The sequence below is a fragment of the Ptychodera flava genome, chromosome 1 (genome assembly GCF_041260155.1).
Source record: "Ptychodera flava strain L36383 chromosome 1, AS_Pfla_20210202, whole genome shotgun sequence".
Taxonomy (NCBI): domain Eukaryota; kingdom Metazoa; phylum Hemichordata; class Enteropneusta; family Ptychoderidae; genus Ptychodera; species Ptychodera flava.
Window position 1 is genome coordinate 36,645,331 of NC_091928.1, and position 10,061 is coordinate 36,655,391.

A 10,061-nucleotide genomic window follows, 5' to 3' on the forward strand; every position below is an offset into this window, starting at 1 on the left:
GGAACAGTGGTTCTTGAGTTATTAATTTTTTGACCACTTTCACATTTTAAAGCTCATTTGCACAATTTCAGCAATGTCAACTTCATTTGAACAAAATCACATCTACAGTCCAGGATGCATATACACACTAAATACCCAGGTGAACTGCACACCGGTTCTCAAGTCTTTGCAGCGGATACATGTACATACCAGTACATACAAACATACATACAGACAGACAACGGACATCAGTGTGCCCTCTGACAAGATTACAGAAAAGTTTCAAAATTTGCTTAATTTTCTTGAGTCATCGTGTATAATTTCCTATTCAACTGAAAATTTTCTTGTCTCACAGAGATTTTTATGCGTCGTGGCACATCATATTGGCTTAGAGTGCACACTGACGGAGACAGACTTATGCTCTAAGCTCACATTGGTAAACCATATGTAAGCTAATATTTTACAAATTTCTGCCGATGAACAAGTTTCTTTATTCTCTGGCCTTACAACATTTCTCTCTGATGGTTTTACATTTCGTCTAAGACATGCATAATGCCTACACTGGTCACTTAAGTGACAGCTAAATGTATTAAAGGTATACTGTCACCTGTTCCAATTTTGCCACAGTTACCATGGAAAGAGAAAATCTAACCAATCACAGATTTTAAGCGGGTGGCCGCTTTTTAAAAACAGCGCCCTCATATGGGCATATTGACCATATATGGGCACATTTAGATTACAGGTGACTGTTTACCTTTAATGAAACAGCACACTAAAAATATTGCTAGTTGGTGTCTGTGTATGTTTAAATGGCAATTTTTCAAAGAAAAAAATCGTAATGGCCATTTATGAAAGCCATCAAATATTCTCGAACAGACATTTTTTTCATCATAAGTACTGACATTTCTTAACTAAATCCTACAAATTTACATGACACTTAAGAACATGCTCTATGTGTTTGCATTTTTTATGATGATTTTAGTGATGATTTTAATGATTTTAGCCCGGCGCGAAATGGACCGGGATCCGGATTAATGCCAAGTTTTGGTGGGTGGTTTGGGGCATGGCTCTGCATAATGAGTTTGTTGGTAACGGTTGCTATCGTTTGCATTATCTGCGTAATCTGTTTGCTCTCAAATCACGCTCGGACTATAGGTACAGCCTTCGCAATACGCGAAAGAAAAAAGAAAGAAGGAAAAAATATCAATTGCATCAAACAGGAGCTTGCTGAGTTGATCTACTGAAGTTTTTGCTGCGTTGATTTACTGAAGTTTCGGGGTCATGTCATCGTTCGAGAATGATTCGGCTACTGACCGCCATAAATGGCGCCATACGTAGTGAAAATAATCAACAAGAAAGTAATAAACATAAACATTAAAAATAATCTGAAGCATGCTATTTCGTATGTACGTTGAAATCAGGAATTACTGATCTGAACATTGACTGAGAAAACGGTCAGGAAAATGGTAGGAAATAGGTAAAAACGCGACGTCATGACCGATCGCTAAAATAAAAAATAAAGTAAGTTCACTACATCACGGAAGGATCGAGATTTCCATAAATCTCGCGTACCACGATATCTGTAAGCGATCGAGGTTGGCTGCTCGGTTGCGTTGAGGGCGACCCTGGAAAACTCGTCACGAGTTTATTTATTTTCGGAGCAATGGGATGAACGACGGACTGGGTTCCTAGATATCTTTCAAAGAAGATCGGGTGATGACGCTCACTTGCTCACCTTGAACTGACAAATACAATGTTTTGATGTCTTACAAACTTTGTTTAATTCTCATAACAGAAGTCCAAACGTTACTGGGCAAACGGTATGTCAAAACCTTACCACCCTCCGAACACAACATGTCATTGTCATGTGTGAGAACACGTGTACATGTACAAAGCATACGGCCGTTTTCAGGGCTAGCAGTTACGGTACATCAAAAGCGACTGTAGCGTACGGGTACTTTCGGCCGTAGGTTTGGAGCGCTGTTTAAAAAGTGACTCTCTTTGACTGACTGCAATTAAATTGATTATGGAGGCTACCGCCATGCTTTGACGTTTAGTTGTTTTCGATGTCATTGTCAATGCAAACTATGGACTCTGCCTACAGTTTTGTATAATACAGTGTACGCACTTTTCGCAAGAATACATCGTACCGGTACTGACCATGTCTTGCTAAGTCACACTTTCGCGATGTCACATTGCATCATAAACGTTGATAGTAAAATAGTTTGTGACAACCACGAAGTTCTCATCCTGTGTGCATGCCGATATACATGTAACTCTAAGCATACACATGGTTTGTTTACATCGTAATTGTTCTCGTATGCACAGCAAATGTTTGACCAGTTTACACCTCTGCGCGTCACTGAATGATTGACAATTGTTTGAATCACGGAACGACTGTTCCCTAGGGGCCATTTCCTTTGTTACGAAAGCGATTTTCCCCTAATCGTCGTAATTTTAAAATGCTTTGTGAAACTTTGCGGATACCTGTATGGCCTACGTGTTTATGAAACAGTCTATGTTTATGGTATGCCAATAATGTTTGTTTGAGAATCGCTTCGGCTGATTTTCACGGAGCGGTCTACCTTGCTGTTGCCAGTTGTCACTCAAGCGCCATTATGAATTTTCGATGAGTTAGGGGTCTTTTCCGCACCGGAGTTTAACCAACAAGATTTTGCTACAAGATTTCAGCCATGTTTACCCTCACTGACGCAAAATTTTCAATTTACAATTTTCTGCTTGCTCTATGTAATTGCTACATAAAATCTTATCAAATACGTTTCTTATAAATAACAAAGTTTGGAAAGTCAAGCAATAATATTGGCTACAAGTTCTCATAACATTCCTGCTTACAGCATACTGTTCTTCATTCTGGTACTAAGGCTTGGGGCATTGTCTGCCTATGTTTAGGTCATGCTGTTACACTGTGACAGGCATTTGAACATGGAAGATATTACAGCTTTTGTGGGACGAATCTTTACTTGACTAGACTTGTCAAATAAAATCATACCAGCCCATTTTATTGTTATGCATGTGCCTAGCTCTGCTGTGCTGATTATGGCTGCACACATCAGCTGTTAAAACCACTCCCAAGGGAGTTGAAAGGTATTAAAATTAGGTACAGTTACCAGGGGTAAAAATAAAATATTCTGCACTTAGAGTTATAGATTAAGCACATTATAGTCTCAATTACTATTATTTGCAGGTAAAATGTCTGAAAGGGGAGGGGGAATTGCATGTTTTTAAGCAATGAAATAAACAGGAAACAGAGCTTGAGTTTTTAAGAAAAATGGGAGAAATAGTTTCAGAGAATTTTCAACAAAACACCAATTGCAATAAAATTATGTCACATTTGTTTGTATATAATACTGGAAACTACTCTCTGAAGTTTCCATACAATAGAAGAATTTCATATATCGACACTAACCTTCTTCTTGGCAACTGCCTTCCTCCAATACCTTTTTCTTCCCATTGTAAATGCTATGAAAAAAATTCTTTCATCAAAACATTGTCACTCATGTCTGATGCATCTTATAAACTACCGCAATCATATCAATCAATGTTCAATGAGATTACAATGTAAGTGTTTTAATGTTTTGTCAACATTCAAGCATTTTTGCACATCCATGATCCATGACATGTTTTGAAAACCTGAACTGTAAAAGGCTGAATGAACATTCAAATCAAAACCACCACAAATAAGGCTTAATTCGCATTAATATACTGAAATTTCCTGTTCTGTAGACTTCTACTTCTTGCCTAGACAGGCGAGCAGCAACCTTCTCGATAACTGCAATGATAGACCATCGTGTTTTTTACATACAAATGGAATGCATAGCAGTCAACCTAGAATTTACTTCGTTTTTCAAATTTTTTAGATGCAAGTTGATTTTGTAACAAATGCTGACTTCGGAATTTAATGCAGAGATAGGCCATGTTTATTACTTGAATCTCATCGGGCGAGTAGCTGTAATACAAGTGATCTGTGAACTCTGCAATCTTTTCATAATGGCATGATAGAAGTTATACACGTAAGCAATGGCGATCGAAGAGAACCACGTTCAGTCAATAAATATTGAATAATATAGCCGGGCACTCTGGCTAGTCATGGTGGGATGAGATCATGTTGCCGAATGACTACAAGCTGAAGGGAAAAATCACAACCTTTGAGTAGATTTATCAACTTACGGTAATCAAATCAACTGAACTGGCTCCCACACAACTGTAGTACAGCTTCAGGCAAATTGACACTGCACAGACGGTCTACGCCTGGTCTGGAGGAGTTCTGGTGTGAAGAACCACAAATGCGACTACACTCGCTTAGATCTTACGGCGAGAACCCGATTCGGATCTGGGCATAAAGACCACCGTCTTCGTCCACAAACTATCTGAGGCAAAATTGCTATATTCGCCAAAATAAGACGAATACAAGAATGCTCGTTACCCGAGACAATATAGCAAACAACGCCATTCAGATTTGCTGACGTAAGATTTCGATTCAGATTCAGAAAATCCGCCAGCTAATTTGTCACAGTCTAAGTCCCTAAAACATAAAATCAATCATATATTTGCAACCAAAACAATACAAGGAACTATATTTTTGTTGTTTCCAATAATTCTCGATGATATTAAGCACCGGGTATTGGTTCTTTTCCAAAATTTGTCTCACAATGATACTTAAAAGAGTCTGCAATCAAATGCTAAACCCGTCTTTGTCTTCCTCAGGAATGGATGATGCACATCATACATATAACAGATACGTCCGCGCTGTCCATTATACATCGTGGCTCGACACGCATTTCGCTCTCGTCTGACAACCTCACAACCAATATTACATTAACAGAACAACAACAACAACAATATGATTTTATAAATTCATGTTTTATTTACATTATAAATATTTTCAATTCTCCACCCTGCACTACATGAAGTTATGCGTGGAGACCACAGGCGGCCCAGACACTATTAATGGGGTTATTATTGAGTTTTTCTCCTTTCTCTGTCAGTACCTCTCCTTTTCTTTATGCTCTGACTGATCAAAGTAAATAAAATAAATGACTATACAGCGTAACATAGTCTCTTGACTCTTTATTTATTTTACACCCCACTACAAGGACGTTTATCTCTCATATACACACATCTTGTCATAATTAGTCAACACAACTAATTATGCTATTCCGTGGACTTATCATGGATTTTATGGATTGGTCAACATCGCGAAAGATAGGAAAGGTTACTAAAACAAAAAGGTAAGAAGCTCTCCTGCAATGTGTCCGGATATTATAAAATTGCAGCCAGTCATGACCATTTATCCAAATTTCCTGCAGCCAATGTATTCCGATGGCCGAGGAAAGCCAGCTACTCTGTTTTCAAACATTTAAATGGTCGCAAACAGTTCAAACCCTGCCGGTGCCTTGTGTGCAGTTCATGGATGAGGACGTCCGTAAAGCAGGAAGTCGGAAGTTGAAACTGTTGACCTTTACGTTGTTTATATGTGGGCAAACTTGTAAACATATTTCCCAGGGACAAGACTGATTTTGACTCGAGTCAAAAGTTAGTGTGGTTCTTTCAATTGGGTGGTGTTGCTAAGGTTTTGTCTGCCTGTCAGTTTAGCCATGCGTTCTCGATAATTTTGCTGTATTTTTTCTCAGAAACATGGGAAATTCATTTAAGTTTTAAGAACCATTCATTTCTCTATGAGAGCAATATTCTAGCTTGTTGTATCCTCGAATTAAATTGGCAGATTTTCTTTGATACAATCATTTATGTGGTTTGGAGATCTCTTTTGGGCGGCGTCAAAAAACAAGTGAAATGAGACAACAACATTTCGTTCATGTGAGGAAATCATATAGTAAGTACTTCTTGCACTTGTGCAAAGCGCAAACTCTATGAAATATTGTGACATAAAAGATGTTTGCAGTGATAGTTTACAAGGTTTCCTGTCAAAATTCACGAAAATCATCAAGAATATCTAAAAAAATAATACACGTAATAATGACTACATTTTGTATGTGTAGAGGTGTTGTTTGCCATTTCGAATGTTCTACGCGTACACAACGTCTGGTTATCATGTGACAAAGACGCTATCCGTAGTGATCAGCTGATGATGGAACCTAATTACATGTAAACTAAACTTCTCTATAACAATATGTTACTGGCAAACATGGAGTTAATAGCAAGTGCAGAGAAATGACGCTGACTGGTTTAAAAAATTCACAGAGCTGGCAAAAATTCTCCAGTGCGTGCTGCTGCTAATGTGTCACCATTGTGCCATGAATCACAACGCGATTTGTAAATTATACTTGGTATATCCACTCCCAGAAGACGACGATGTGAAACATGCATCTATATAATTTTGTTGAAAAACTCATAAAATGGCCACTCCAGCAATCTTTTTCTGCTTGGTCGGTCGATACTTTCTGGGTGGTGTTTGTTACATGAAGCAGGGCCATGCTGCTTAGTTATGTGTATATGAGAGATAAATGTCCTTGTAATGGGGTGGAAAATGAATAAAGAGTCAAGGGGCTAGGTTAGATTATATGACCATTCATTTAATTTACTCCGAACAGTCAGAGCATGAAGACACAGTCCCTCTATCCATAAAGGGACTGTGATAAAGAAAGAGAGAGGAACTGATAGAGAAAACTGTGAGAAAAATTCAATAATAAGCTTATTAATAGTGTGTGGGCCGCCTGTGGTGGAGACTGTTCACAGTCACCCCAAAAATCAAACACTGAGTCACGTGATCTAAAATCGCTTAGTAAAATTCGCAAAATAATCATTCTTAAATTCATAACTCTCGGTGGTATCCTCCAATCAACTTCATTTGAACAAATCCCCATCTTCATGTACCAAGTTAGACCGTCACAAACTTTCAATGCCAACAGTTGAGTGGTTTGTCAGTTTAAACGGTTTACAGACACCCAATGTCTACATCCAGACATCCACCCAGACATCCACACAGACAGCCTACTCTACGGAATTCGAGCACCACAACTATAGCACTGCTGACATCCGTCAGTCGTGCTAAAAGGGAAAGAAAAATCTTAAATATTAATACATATTAGCTCACCGTCTCCCTCCGGGAAATAGCCAGCGAGATGTCGTCGAGACGCAGAACAAGAAAGAATAACACCGTGTATTACTCATGCAAAGATGCTACATCCTGCCGCTGCAGTCCTTTCTTGAGTGCTTGTGTTCGTATAACTAAGACACCTCCTGTATACAATCTGTAGAGCGGTCATTTACATACGATTATCATCTTACTATCAGTGTCTTGTTCTACTTACGACGTATTTATGGCCAAGGTTCATATCATTGGCCATAACCATAAACAGCAGAACGATTATTTAAAATTCTGATATCTCAAAGACCGTATCGCCATCGAACATCTTCACAAGTCTGAGCCTGATTATTGAACTTTATGCATAATTGATGTCTTATTGAATGACCTCTGTAACAATTCCCTGTTCTCTTTGAATGTGTCTAGCATGAAAATTCTTTTGAAACAATCATGAAATTAAAGGTTTATATCTAATAAAATCTAGAAAAAAACTACATACTCAAGAAAATATGATTGTTTAAAACAACACAGTTTATATACCCGTATTTATATTTTGCAGTGTTTTATTCGATTTGTATAATTATTTATATTTCATCAATTGATTGTCCCCTCGCAATAAATGAAAAAGGTGAATATCAGAGACATTTTCCATGTTCCTATATAAAGTGTAATATGGATTGCAACTTTTGCGAATGAAAATTCAGCTTGCTATTTATCTTTGTGATAAAATATTACATATCATAAATTCTCCTGACAAAAAGATAAAAACCTCTATCCATCGGTTCAAATTTGCTTCTGTGCATATTACAACGACAAAATATATCATCAAAATTGACTGATCTACTTTGCCAATAAGTAAGGTTCAATGGTTTCCCCGATACGATAACTACATCTCTCTATAAAGCTACAGTATTGTGAAACTTGTGGAAAAAACACTCGAGAATTTCTGGAACAACACCACTTAAGGTACACAGTTAGGATGGAAATTTCTGGATATTCAGTTTTCGAAGTTAGTCGTTGATAAATAAGATGTAGTGAAAAATTTTCAACTTAAATTCACTTAATTTACAATCAATTGAAATTTAAAACTCAACTTTCTTTTTTGCCAAGGTTTATTGATGACTTTGAGGATCTCTTCATATATCATATATTCCTTATTCTTAACCTCAGAGGGAATGGCCGAATTAATGCCAAGCCATTTCACTTTATGAATCAGTTAAATATTTTCTTGAGCAATTGTTGTCCTGGAAATTACTCCATTACCTGAAAATGCGTCCTAAATATTCGTTTTCATGTGCAAAGTCTTTATATAACACTTATTTGCCATTAATGAGTATATTTTCATTGTTCCAAATTGTTTGACTTATATTACTTTGGTTTTCTTGCTGTCCTCAGACCAAGTATTATATCTGTCTGTGACAAAATCTGTAAGCTGGACGGGTAAAAGTTAAGATTTAAAATTTCAATTGAAAATTATGTAATAACCAATAGACATGAGTTTATGTCCGACTTTTCTTGCATATCGGGTTTAACAAATGTTTACAAAAGATTCTTTGTGTACTTTCTCTATAGGTAAGTGCATCTCCTGTCATAGTTTTCCTTACGACTTTATCTTTCTCTTCTCAAAGGAAATCATACAGCATTCTGTTAACGTCTTGGATGATGTTTTTACGCATAGTGGCAATGTTAATATGCAACAAAACTGTGATATACTAAAATCTTTTGATGATCTGAAATTTTCCAAACAAAGGTGATATTGTAGTCTTCGAAGTTGAAGATTTTTTCCATATTTGCTACATGTTGCCGAGGTTCCTTCTCTAAGCTTGTCCTTATCCTAAAAGAAGTACAGTACATTCTGTTGCAATGGAAGATATCGCAAATAAGTCTTATACAGTCACAAATATTAATCCTTTGACAAAGGCGTCTTGAGTTAGGTAAATTAGATTGGGAGTAATTCTCAAAACATTTTCAAGGCATGTAGAGAAAATTTTAATATAATGGTTCATCAGGGAAATTGTCTCAGATAGCTTACTGAATAGACTCAATGGTAGTATATAGGGAAATTAATCTCCAATGTCAATAATGCAGAGTCATTAAGGGTAAATGTTAACACTGTGTACCGGCAACCTACCTGTGCAAAAATCTAAAAAGAAAGCATCAAAAAGCATTAAGTTACAACCCGATAAACCCCAGTTTTGAAGACCAACTCGGGCTTTAGGTCTAATAGGGTTGTTGCCTCACCACATTGTTTTATACGGGATTTCAAAACAGTTTTTTCCAAACTTAGAAAGAACTGGTTTGCTTCAACCTTTTTGTATCAAATTATGGATTCCTTTGCGATGTAATCGTAGAGTCCGTCTTGTTCTTTGGTCAGGCAATCCATCCAGATTTATCGTTTTTTGCCTCATTCTGATTTATAACGAGAATGAATATACTGGCACTGTTTAACACTGTTTTCTGTTAGCGTTCATTTTCTTAAGCTTTGCTTAAACTAATGGTGAGGTCTCTAATTTTGAACTTGATGAGGTTCCAAACCAGTCTTTTACCATCAATATCAGTAAGCTCTTGAAACCATTTTGTAACAGTTCCTCTAATAACTCTGTTTAGTTACTATCGTTAGCTTGAGTGTTATATCGCCAATGAAAGGACCATGCACACAATTACTGTTCGATTATTATATACAATTCCGTGGTATTTTTTTGTGTTTGACGTCATCGTATAGGAGTGTTTTTCGCGGAGCTCTACACTTCGAGCCGAAGGCGAGAAGTTGTGCGGCTCCACGAAAAACACGGGTATACGATGACGTCAAACATAGAAAAATACCATGGATTATATATTTATCACATGAACAGTCTTCCTATGGTTTTATCCGGTATATAAGGTTTTAGCGACTCAAAATTTCGTTGGAGAAATATACCTTTTATACTGCCATGTCTGGAATTATCGGTCATCTTTTTGTAAAAATTACGTGAGAGCTATATCACGGCATCGGTCATAACAAAATCTGTCTGTGTCGCGA